The sequence below is a fragment of the Acinonyx jubatus genome, chromosome B2 (assembly GCF_027475565.1).
Source record: "Acinonyx jubatus isolate Ajub_Pintada_27869175 chromosome B2, VMU_Ajub_asm_v1.0, whole genome shotgun sequence".
Lineage (NCBI taxonomy): Eukaryota > Metazoa > Chordata > Mammalia > Carnivora > Felidae > Acinonyx > Acinonyx jubatus.
Genome location: NC_069385.1, coordinates 135,879,851 through 135,892,610, shown reverse-complemented (window position 1 = coordinate 135,892,610; position 12,760 = coordinate 135,879,851). Strand labels below are relative to the sequence as shown.

The 12,760-nt window shown below is 48.3% G+C and overlaps 1 pseudogene; it reads right to left on the bottom strand.

Annotated features, from left to right (window-relative positions):
* Positions 1-2,841: 2,841 nt before the first annotated feature.
* LOC106974160 (60S ribosomal protein L34-like) lies at positions 2,842-3,408 on the bottom strand (annotated as a pseudogene).
* Between the last annotated feature and the right edge of the window lie 9,352 nt (positions 3,409-12,760).

Genomic DNA, 12,760 nt, shown 5'->3' with positions numbered 1-12,760 from the left:
TTAGAGCCTTAATCTTCAGAATCTAATTACCACCCCCAGTAGATCTGTTGTATCACCAAGCAATAAAGGGAACGATGTAGACAAAGGATGCCGTTCAGAAAGCACCGTGTCACTATGGACGGCTCGAGGGGGGACCACGGAGGAGCGGGGGCTCGCGCTGGACGGTGGGGTGGGCAGGACACCCAGCAGGGAGGGAGCCCAAGGGGTGTTTGGAGGATGGGGAAGAGGCCAGGTTGGGGGAGGTGGGTATTGAGAGAGAGCTTGGAAGGTTGGACCCAGATGGGGAGGGTGTTGAACTCTGGCCTGAGTTCTAGAACTTGAGTTTGTGTGCTGACAGCTCAGAGCCTGGAGCCTGCTTCAGAGTCTGTCTCTCTCTCTCTGCCCCTCCCCCACTCATGCTCCGTCTCTCTCCATTTCTCAAAAATGAATAAAAACGTTAGAAAAACAAATTAAGAAAATGTTGTTGTTGTGGTTGTGGTAGAACATACATACCATAAAATTTACCACTTTAGCCACATTTAGGTTATGGTATTTAATACATTCACTATTGTGCAGCCATCACCTCTGTCCCTTTCCAAAACTTTTTCACCTTCCCAAACAGATGCTCTGTACCCATAAACAGTGGCCCCTGGTTCCTCCCTCCCCCCTGCCCCTGATAACCACTGTTCTGTTTTCTGTCTCTAGGAGTTTGCATATTTTAGGAATCTCACATAAGTGGAATCATATAATATTTGGCCTTTTGTGTCTGGCTTATTTCATTTAGCATCCTGTCCTGGAAGTTCATTCCTTTTTAAGGCTGAATAATAATCCTTTGTGCGTTTAGACCACGTTTTGTGTATCCGTTCATCTGCTGACGCTCACTTGGGTTGGCCCCACCTTTGGGCTCTTGTGAATGAGGCTGCATTTAGCATTTGAAATTTGGCCAGGAAAAGTCTTACTCCTTATAAGGTATGCTAGGCTTTTATTTTATTTTATTTTATTTTATTTTATTTTATTTTATACTATAATAGCTTTATTTTTTTAAGTTTATTTACTTATTTTTGAGAGAGAGAGAGAGAACACACAGGGAGGGACAGCAAGAGAGGAGAGAGGGAGAATCCCAAGCAGGCTCTGCACCGAGAGCATGGAACCTGACTAGGGGCTCGAACCCACGGACGTAAGATTATGACCCGAGCTGAAACCAAGACTTGGACACTTAACCAACTGAGTCACCCAGGAGCCCTGGTATGCTATGCATTTAAAAACATTTTTCTGTGGAGAACTTAGAGCAGCTGAGATATTCCTAGATGACCCAGGTTAGTTGAAGGGCTTGGTGAATGGCACCAGAGGGCTCTAGGGGGTGCGGAACTAGAATGTTTTTGGTTTTTTTTTGACAACCACTCAAAACTCTATGATCCTTGGAGAAGGTCTTGGCAGAGGAAGGAAGCCTTCCTGGAAGCCTCTTCTGGAAGGAGGCAGAGAATCAATTTTCGGCCCTCAGGACCTACCCCTGTGTTTCTTCTCTGTTTTCTCTCCTAACCCTTAACCAGATCTGCTCACAAAAAAAGGATTATTTACTGGAACGAGCACCAATTTGTTGTTGCTCCCAAGAAATATTTGCATTTTCAACCTCATCTCTTCTTAGGGAATAAGACTAGATTTTTTTAAAATTGTCAAATGGGGGCGCCTGGGTGGCTCAGTCGGTTAAGCGGCCGACTTCGGCTCAGGTCGTGTTCTCGCGGTCCGTGAGTTCGAGCCCCGCGTCGGGCTCTGTGCTGACAGCACAGAGCCTGGAGCCGGTTTTGGATTCTGTGTCTCCCTCTCTCTCTGACCTTCCCCTGTTCATGCTCTGTCTCTCTCTGTCTCAAAAATAAATAAACGTTTAAAAAAAAAAATTGTCAAATGGATCCCAGCATTGGACGCTCAGTTGGAAGAGGTGTGGGGAATCTTCCCTGACCTCCTACCCGGTTGTAAATCTTACTTAGGTGCCCTTCCATTCATACACCATTGGGGCTTGAGGAAGAAGGTATTGGTTCTTTTGGGAGGACTCTGTCCTCACAGGAGGAATGGGAGAAGGCATTCGAAATCCAAAGGACGGGAGAAGCATCCCCTTGCTTTTGCTGTTTCTAATCGCCAACGCTGCTAGAGAGAATCCAGGCATCGTCCCAGGGGTCTGCGCAGAACTTTGTAGTTTCTAAACTTTTCTGAGATGGGGGCAGTTGAAGGCATGACTCCCTTTCTTTGGGAACTCCCTGGAGATTATAGTATTAGGGAGATTCCCCTTAAATGGTTTCACAAGGCGGGACTGACCTGCCTGGATAAGGGACGCCCAGCTGTTTGTATGCATGACGGCAGGTGATACAACTTGTGTGAGCACTCTGAACGCAGTGTAGACTTCCGGTGATGAGCATCGCCTCAGAGGTCCCGCTCTGTCTCCACACGTCCAACCCGTGAGGAGTTGTGCTATCCCACGTAATCCCACAAAGAAGAGGTGACAAGAGTTGGGTTTTTGTGCCTTAGCAGGTGGAGTAGAAGGGGAAGGGCTGGCAGAGGGGCGCCTGGGTGGCTCAGTCAGTTGAGTGTCTGACTCTTGATTTCGGCTCAGGTCATGATCCCAGGGTTGGTTGTGGGATCGAGCCCCACGTTTGCCTCCATGCTGAATATGGAGCCTGCTCAAGATTCCCTCTCCCTTCCTCTTTATAAATAAAATAAAATAAAGTCAAATAAAATAAAATAAGGAAGGGCTGGTAGAACAAACAGCCAGCGTGGCACAATGTGTCCAAGGAATTTACAGAAAGTCTTTTTTCTTTTCTTTTCTTTTCTTTTTCTTTATTTTTTAGCTACTCAAAAATCTTCATTTTTTTATGTAGCTTTCTGACTCGGTGCTCGTGCCTTCAACACTTTCACAATGATTTTCTGCTCCCCAATAAGGAAAGCGCACTTGATCCTGTCACGAACACATGTGGCACGCACGAAGCCACCGCAGGCCCTCCTGACCTGTTGTAGACAACCTCATGAGAACTTTAGGCTTCACGGCACGAACTCCCTGAAGCTGGCCTGCACACATGCCACGTGCAGATTTGGGGGCTTTCCCAACCTCCTTGGTATAAGGGTAGAGGATTCGGTCGGTTAAGCGTCTGACTTCCGCTCAGGTCACGATCTCCCTTTTCTTGAGTTCGAGCCCCGAGTCAGGCTCTGTGCTGACAGCTCGGAGCCTGGGACCTGCTTCGGATTCTGCCTCTGTGTTTCTGCCTTCCCCTGCTCAAGCTCTGTCTCTCACTCTCGCTCTCTCAAAGATAAAGAAACATTTTAAAAAATAAAAAATAAATAAAAATAATGAATAAAAATAAACGATTCTGTTACCAGGCGTTCAAGAGAGCCTAGTTTTGTTAGAGGCTGTCTACGACGGTATGTCAAATGCTGGACCATTCTGAATGCCGACGGACAGACGCTGTCCCGGTAGAGCAAAAAGGTACAAAAAGGGTCCTATTTCTTTGGATACCTAATAAGGAGGACAAAGGTTGTGGTATGGCTCTCAAGTATTCAGTCAGCCAGTTGGTCAAAAAACGTTTATTGAGTACTTGTTATGTACTGGGCGTAGGGGCTAAAGAGATAAAAGGAGGGTGTGTTTTCTGTGTGCACCAGTCAAGTTGAGGGCAAAGGCAAGTACATAACCAATTATAAGGCAGAGAGTGGAAGATTGTATTTCCCCCAGATGGCCACGGTGATTACTCTAAAATATCATATGTTACTAAAAAATTTGAGGTAGAGTAAGGGGACCAGATCAGGAGACATTTATGACTGAAAAGATATGTCATTACACTCACAGATTCCAAGGGGGAATGCCATGCCCCATGGCGTGCCATGCCACGAGGGATGACCCGAAGAAGTGCCAGCATCAGTCAGGAGGCAGAAAGGGGGGAAACAGTGAAAAAGAACCTCCACTGAGGTTTCACAGGGAAAGCGTCAGCGAGGCAGGGTAAGCGAGCTTAGGTTTGGCTACTTTGAGTAATTTCAGTGAGGCTCTGAGGCACAGGGACCGTCCCTAGTTGTCTGGGAAGTGACCCTGGGGTGAAGAGGGCATGGGGCGTAGTAGCTCGGAACATGACAGACCAGTAAAAACGCTGATCGTGTGTGGGCTCCGGATGGGTTGGTTTGAATTTGAATGGTGTGCTTTGTGGGTCAGCAGTTCACCATCTCCAGGAATCGGTTAACCCTGGGAGGGGCAATCTCTCTGGGGTTGACAAGGCCCCAGACGCCAAAGCATTGGATTACAGAAAATACAAGACGTGGTTCATAGAGTGATATTTTGGGTCCCGCATGTTTTCCAGAAGCCTGCCACTCCTCCATCAAGAAGGGGAATCTATGTCCTTGTGCCTTGAACTCGGAGGACCCTTGTGCCTTGAATAGATTGTGGAAGAAGTTAACACCGTGGCTTCCAAGGCTCGGTCAAAAACAACATGGCCTCCATTTGGCTCTTTTTCTGTTGGGATACTTGCCCTGGGAACGTAGACCACACCACGTTGTGAGGAAACCCCAGGTACAGACAGAGGCTGCATTTCTGATTCTGACTGAGAACCCCAGCTGAGGCCCCAGTGAGACTGTGCCAGACATTGGGCATGTGAGTGAACATTTAGATCCCAGCCCCCAGCCTTTGCGCCACACTGGCTGATGCCAACTGGAGCAGAGGTGAGCAGTCCTCTAGGAGCCTGCCGGAGTGCAGGTTCATAAGCAAAATAAATAGTATCATTATTTTCAGACACTAGTCTTGGGTCAGTTTGTTGCAGAGTGCTAGATCAGTATGCACCCCGGGTCACCAGGTCGGGGAGCACAGGATGTTTTGGATACACATGGGGAGGGTGGGCCAGGGATAGGGGAGGAGACAGGTCCGAAAAGGCATCCCAGAGATAATAACGGCCACATTTGAGAGCTTACTATATGCCCAGACACTATTTTAAGGATTTTGTGTGCGTTCAAGCTGTTTTTATTCCCAACACTTCTGACACCGAATGTGGGACTTTGCCTCATACCAACCAATTCTTTAACTCTCTGGACAGCAGAGAGTTCCGATCTGTTCCGATCTGACACTGCCTGGAGTTAGTGCAGACATCGCAGGTGAAGGGGTCAGTCCCACAAGACTGCTCCCACCACCTCACCCCTTCAGACACTCATTACAAGTCCCGGGTTGCGACCTGTGCCTCTGACCAGCCAGCTATACGTGATCCCCTTCTCGTGTTTGATAATTTGTTAGAAGGGCTCACACCCCTCAGGAAAACACTTCACTTCTTAATATTACCAGTTTATTATAAAGACTACAACCCAGGAACAGCCAAGTGGAGGAGATGTACAGGGCAAGGGGTGGGGGTGGTGGAGGTTCATGGAGTTCCATGGCCACTCTGGGCATGCCACCCTCCCAGCACTTTAAAAAATTTTTTAAAAATTTATTTATCTTTAAATAAATAATCTTTAAAGTTTATTTATCTTGACAGAGGGGGAGAGAGATAGAGTGGGAACACGGGTAGGGGAGGGGCAGAGGGAGAGAGAAAGAGGGAGAGAGAGAGGAAAACAGAGAATCCCAAGCAGGCTCCACTTGGCCAGCACAGAGCCAGATGCGGAAGAATCACTTAATTAGCAGAAACTCAGGTATGGAAAGGGGCTGGCTGTGAATAACTAAAGCTGCTCCCATCTCTCGAAGTTCCAAGGATTTTATATTTTCTTTTTTAATTTATTTGTAAAAAGTTGAAGTCCGGTGTGTTATGCTAGTTTCAGGTGTACAATTTCGTGATTCAACATCTCCATATAGTACTCGGGGCTCATCGTGGGAAGTGTACTCTTAATCCCCTCTACCTATCTCATCCATCCCCCACCCGCCTCCCCTCTGGTAACCACCACTTTGTTCGCCACAGTTAACTCCGTTTGGTTTGCCTCTCTCTCTTTTTCCCCCGCTTTGTTCATCTGAGTGAAATCACATGGTCTTTGTGTTTCTCTGACTGACTTATCTCACTCAGCGTGATACCCTCTAGCTCCATCCACGTTGTTGAGAATGGCAAGATTTCATGCTTTTTTATGGCTGAATAATATTCCGTTGTACAGATACTCCATCTCCTTTACCCATCCATCTATTGATGGCCATCTGGGCTGCCTCCATGATTTGGCTATTGTAAATAAAGTTGCAAGAAACAAAGGTGTACGTATATCGCCTCAAATCAGTGTTTTTGTATTCTTTGGGTAAATACCCAGCGGTGCTATTACTGGATCGTAGGGTAGTTTTGAGGAACCTCCCTACTGTTCTCCACGGTGGTGGCTGCACCAATTTGCATTCCCACCCACGGTGCATGAGGGCTCCTATCTCCCCCACATCCTCGCCAACGTTTGTGGTTCTGGATTTTTAGTCTTAGCCATTCTGACGGGGTGAGGTGATATCTCATTGTGGTTTTGATCTGTAGGAAGCTCCAAGGATTTTAGAAGCTCTGAGTCAGGAGCTGGGGAGGAGACCAAATATATATTTCTGACCGTATCACACCGCATTAATTCATGTAATCTTCGTAAAAACCGTACAATGTTAGTACCGTTCCTACTTAGAAGGTGAGGAAACCAAGCTCAGACGACACAGCTAGAGGAACATATTGAAGTGGGGTTTCAGTCAGGTAGCCTGACTTCCAAGTGCGTGCTTTTATCTGCAAGATTATGTCATTTTATTGATTCACAGCCTCTTTCTGTCTTTTTTTTTTCACAGCCCGTTTATCAGAGAAAAACAGGGACCACTCGTTCACTCATTTCATAAACATTTATTGAGTTTGTGCTGAGCAATGATGCATGAGCTGAGTTGAAGAACGAAGAGTTAGTAGGTATATATGAGAGTGATCATAATCTCGCAAAAGAAATAAAGGGGATGTGGGGGCGATCTGGCTGCCCATTGACCGCCAGGGTTGATTCGGCTGATCTGGCTGGCTAGGCGGGTGTCCCCTTCCTCCCTCACCGCTCTATGTGTGTCCCTCCCGAAGCTGCGCATTGGGTCGAAGAGGACGGGCCTCTTCAGTCAAGGGTATACGAGTAGCTGCGTTCCCCTGCTAGAACCTCCAAACAAGCTCTCAAGGTCCACTGTAGGAGAGCGCAGGGTGGTGAAGCTTCCAAGACTCCAGACACATCCACATGAGGCGCTGCACGTGGCAGTCTGCCTTCCTTAAAAAAAAAGAAGAAATAAAGACACGAGACAACCTGATGGATTTTATTTTAACCTTTATTTTGAAATAAAGAGAGATTCACGGGAAGTTGTAAGAGAAACGCATGGGGCGGGGGGTTCCCTTGTCTACATCACCTCTCCTTTCTTGATGTTGGCATCTTGTGTAATTACAGTCCAGCACCAGAGCAACAGAACGGACGCTGGGTACAATTTGCAAACTATTCGGTCTTCATCAGTTCTACATGTGCTCGTGTGCGTGCCCGCGACCGCGTCGGGTTTTGCCTCCCGTGCGGTCTCTTGGAACTATCACCGCAATCAAGATGCACGGCTCTTCTGTTACCACGGGCCTGGTGCAGTTAGGGTCAGTGGAATAGAATGATGAGCTGGTAAGAGAGGCAAGCAGAAGCCATGTCCTGGCTGATGACCTCACATGAGGGGGCTTGAATATTACACAGAAGGTCTTAAACAGTGATAAGGGTCAAAACAGAAATCCCTTTAGAGAGAGGTAATAGGGTGTCTGACATTCACCCTGAGGTTTAAGTGGCTTCTGTTAGAGTCTTTTTTTTAAGTTTATTTATTTATTTTGACAGAAAGAGAGACAGAGAGAGAGAGAAGGAGAGAGAGAGAGAGAGAGAGGGAGAATCCCAAGCAGGCTCCATGCCGTCAACGTGGAGCCTGATGCGGGGCTCAAACTCATGAACTGTAAGATCATGACCTGAGCTGAGATCAAGAGAGTCGGACGCTCAACCGACTGAGCCATCCAGGAGCCCTGTTAGAATCTTTCTTTTCTGTTCTTTTTTTTAATATTTAACTTTATTTATTTATTTTGAGAGTTAGAGAGAGGCAGGGAGGGGCAGAGAGAGAGAGGGAGAGAGAGAGAATCCAAGCAGGCTCCACACCGTCAGCCCAGAGCCTGACAGGGGGCTCGAACTCACAAACTGTGAGAGCATGACCTGAGTTGAAATCGGGAGTTGGACACTCAACCGACGGAGCCACCCAGGAGCCCCTATTAGAGTCTTTCTTTTTTTTTTTTTTTATTGAAATTTTTTTACATTTATTTATTTTTGATAGGCCGAGAGAGGCAGAGCACAAGTGGGGGAGGTGCAGAGAGAGGAGACACAGAATCCGAAGCAGCCTCCAGGCTCTGAGCTGTCAGCACAGACAGAGCCTGACGCGGGGCTCGAACTCACGAACCGCGAGATCGTGACCTGAGCCGAAGTCGGATGCTTAACCGACTGAGCCACCCAGGCGCCCCCCCTAGAGTCTTTCTTAAGAGTGGACTTTCGGAGCTGCGAGAAAAGAGAGAACGTGGACAGTGGGGATCTGTGTGTGGATGCGAGTGGGTGCAGGCGACAGGAGCCCGGCCCCGCGCCCAGCCCCACGCGTCTTCCTCTGCCCCTTCATGGTCACTGCCTCCTGAGCTGCCCTTGGGTACCAGCTTCCCAGCTTCCCTCACCAACACCGCCCCAGCCCATCTGACTCTGGAAACAATTGCACAGGATTATTGTGTTTCGGGTTTGTCTGTAACGTGGAATGAGATATACAGCACACCTTTTACAGTTTGTCTTATTTCCTTCCTGTCACCAAAGCAGAGTGTTAAGAAGAGTAAGTCATTTTCCAGCTACCGCAACTGCGACTGCATTTAGATTAGAAAAATGATTTGCTTGAGCAAAGTGGCGATCAGATAAATCCCAGGAATTTGTTGGCAAGGAGAGGGGACATCTCTCGATCTCTACGTCTACACAACAGCCCAGACTTTTGGGATGAGCCATCTGAATGCGTGTGGTCTGGCTGATTTTCAGATGAGAACCACACTCCAGAGAGAAGCAGGGAAAGGCATTTGCCATTGGTTCCGTGCTCATTTCGTGCTGGGGACGGAGCACGCAGGGTGGCTTACTTTTGTTATCTCATTTAATCCAAGATGTGAGAACGCCAGCACCAGAAACACGCAAGAAATCCGTTCTCCAGGGCTGGCTTTTAATAAAACCCAAACCGTGAGTGATCACAGCGGCTGGCGGTGACCTGGGGATGCTCAGGAGGAAAGCTTTCTCTTTCTTCTGTGCTGTATCCTGCCTGTTCCCAGGAGAAGGGAGCCCCATTCCTGCTGCTGTTCTTGGTAGACATGGGGTCCCTGGGACTGCGGCCACTCAGATGCATGAGCCCTTGTCCACTTGGCCATTCAAGGCCCCTCGTCTTAGGTTCATCAGGACCTCCAGCCTCTGCAGAATGTCCACTGGATATTTCTGAGAATGCTCTACAAGCCCGTCCGCATTCTGACCCTTGTCACCGCTGGGGTGCCAAATGTTGGGGTGCGCGTGCCGTGCAGTTCTGTATGGAAGGGGTGGAGGCCCACGTCCGCTCCTTTCTGTATTGCGCTCTGCTGTGGGGTTGCCCAGTCTAGAAGCCAATACTCCACCGGTTTTCTCAGAATTCCAGCAACAAAGCTCTCTCAGCTTCTTATGGAACTCCTGGTCTCCTTAGGACACAGTTACACATGCCGGGTCCTTGGGAAGATTAACTCCCATGCCGAGTTTGCTTGGCACACACACTCCTGAGTAGTCATAGGCACTGACACAGAACTCGGGGTTCACTGGCCTCTCTGCAGATGACCATGGCGGGTGGGTCAAGGTCAAAGGGTTGGCTCCTTCTTTGCTCCGGGCAAGTTCTCTCGGCATAATAACTGATAAGGGGCGTGTCCGGTATTTACCTTCCCCCCCACCCCATGCATCTTAAATACTAAAATGTGAGTCACTGATAAAAAGCAGTCAGCAATTGTTGGTTATCAACACTGTGCCAGCCTGTATTCGAGGAGCTTTCTGTACGTGATCTCCTTCGAATCCCAGAACGACCCAGAGACAGCACAACTTACCGCCGATGGGATCGGAGGTCAGTAGGACCCCTAGAGTGCACACTGCCCGGCGTGAGAGACTGTATTTTCCTGTGCCTTAGTCCCTCATTTATAAAATGAGGCGGTTAGACCGTATGTTCTTCACAACCCTTTCTGACTCCAAATTTCAATTCTGTTGCCTTTCTCAGGAATATCTACAACCCAACAACAGTCAAAACTTGAAACCCCAGGGGCGCTTGGGTGGCTCAGTCAGTTAAGCGTCTGCCTCTTGACTTAGGCTTGGGTCATGATCTCATGCCTCGTGGGTTCAAGCCCCGCATCGGGCTCTGCACTGACAGTGCAGAGCCTGCCCGGGACTCTCTCTCTCTCTCCCTCTCTCTGCCCCTTCCCTGCTCCCACATGCCCGCACACTCTCTCTCACTCAAAATGTATGAACTTAAACAAAACAAAACAAAACCACCCAAAACCCCAAAGAGCCATAGGACTTACTGTAGAAATACATCTATATCTATATCTATATCTACATATCAATATTTCAGTGGGTTATTATTTTGAGGAAGGAGTCTTTAAAAATCAACAGCTAAGTTTTTTTTTTGTTTTTAAATTTGAAGAAATCAAAGGCTGGCCTCAGCCAGGCTTCGAGAATTAAGGGGTCTTATTGGCTCATTTGCGAAAGGCCTGGAGCTGACTTTGGGCTTTCGCTCTTTATGTCCACAATTTATTTGCAGGTTTTGCCTTTGCCCATGGTTCACCTTTGTCCTCAGGGAGGCTTCCTTTATTGGCAAGATGGTCACCAGAAGTGATGGAGGTTTACTCCCATTGATGGGGAAGAAGCACTGCTTTCCCTCATCATTGACTGTTTTCCCTTTCACCCTGATTGGCTCATCCCTGAACCGTTCTCGAGAAACACTGGGAGTCCATTCTCATGGACCTACGTTATTATCCGTGCTTAAACCGGTCACTGTGACAGAGGGGGTGATGTGACATGCCAATCAGGGTCTATCCCTCAGAGCTGGGTGTCGATTCAGATCTACCCAAGATTGCTTGAAGTAGGGCAGATTCTCCCAAGGAAATTCTGGGTAGTGTATCCGGGCAGGATAGAATGGGTTATGCCACAGTAAGAAGTAAGCCTAACATCTTAGTGGCTTAAAACAATTAGGACGTTGCTTGCTTATGTTTGATGGGGGTCAGCAGGGAGGCTGTGGTGGTCACTCCTGGCCCCAGGCTTCTGGAGACTCTATCTCAGCACACGCTCTCACCATTGCTGCTCTACGGAGAGAATGCTGGGGGGACCAGCATCACGAGTTAAATGTTTCCAGCTGGAAATGACACGCACCCTCTCTGCTGCCATGGCATAGGTGAAAAGCAAGCCAAATGGTGAAGTCCAGCTTTGACGGGCCAGGAAGGTGCAGTCGTCCTGAGTCCCTGGAAAGAGAGGGGGGACTGTGTCCGTGAACAGCAATGATGTCTGTCATAGCGAGAACGGATGCGGGTAGGTCATCGACAGATCCTCAAGGCGATACTTCTGAAATCCTGACAAAAGGAAATGGTGATGAACTGAAATGGTCAGAACACCCAAGCTGGAGAGTGATTGAAATTTACTAGCTAGGCGTCTCTAGGCGAGGAATCGTTGAGCATCCGTGTTCTCAACGGTAAAAATCGGGATAACGATATTTATTTTGCAGGGTCTTCGTGCCGTCCCCTGAAAGAACGCACGTGAAAGTGTATTAACTCTTTGTGACCGCTCTGTGCTCCATAGGAGTTACGTTAACGCTTTGACTCCTTCTGCTTATGTAACATCTTAATATCAACGGTTCTTAGTTTTGGAACGAGCTTTGAGAAGGCAATCGCCGACTCTGCCTTTGACCTCTGTTCATCACTCTGACCCCCACTGTGCTCTCCGAAAATGTAGAAGGACGATAGGAATGGATGGCTCTGGGTTTTCAAACAGTCTCCTTGGGAGAAAATGTTCCTCTGTCTCATTCGTGCTTTCATTTCACACCCGTATCAGTGGGCTATTTCCTCCTAGATGATAAGCGGTTTTCATTTCCTAAAGGTTTGGGGAATGTGAGCTTTCTGAACTGCCCAAGAGGAGCAGCTGGGATGGGACGTGGTCCAATGGCAAATATTCCATCCTGAAAGTCCAAAGATCTGAGTTCTGTTTAGGGCTCTGCTGCATGTAAACTGCACAACCCCGGGCAAGTCAACCCGCACGGTCAGCCTCATTGTGCTATTTTGTAAAGTGCAGATAAAAATTCCAGCCCCGTCTTCCACTGAGGACTTTTGAGAGGATGAAGGAATTAATATTCCCATTCTATATCTCCATATATGCATAGAATACTTTCAAGGGGGGAGCAAGGCACTGAGCCAGGTGCTGAGGAGAAACCAGTTAATTGCACGTGCAAGATGCACACGTACATGTGGCCTGTTTGGCTCCCTAGGGGGAAGGTGGGGACTAAACACCATGCAGCAGTAAGCACTCTGGCTATTGGAGGTACTGCAGACCCCGAGGCAGCATGTGGGGTGGAAAGATGGGCGCCCCAAGGGGATCACATCGGTTGCTCCCCTCTAGGAGCCCTTCCCCGCTTTGGTGGCCCCATCAAGCAAAATGGGTAGGCAGGTGTGCATGTGACAAGGGTACCCATACAAGTGCCCCGGCTGGCATGTGGGGACTACCCCAGGGGTGGCAACTTACCTGCACAAGGTGTAAAAGAACGCCCTTCTGGGGTTTTGCAAATCATTCTTCTGAC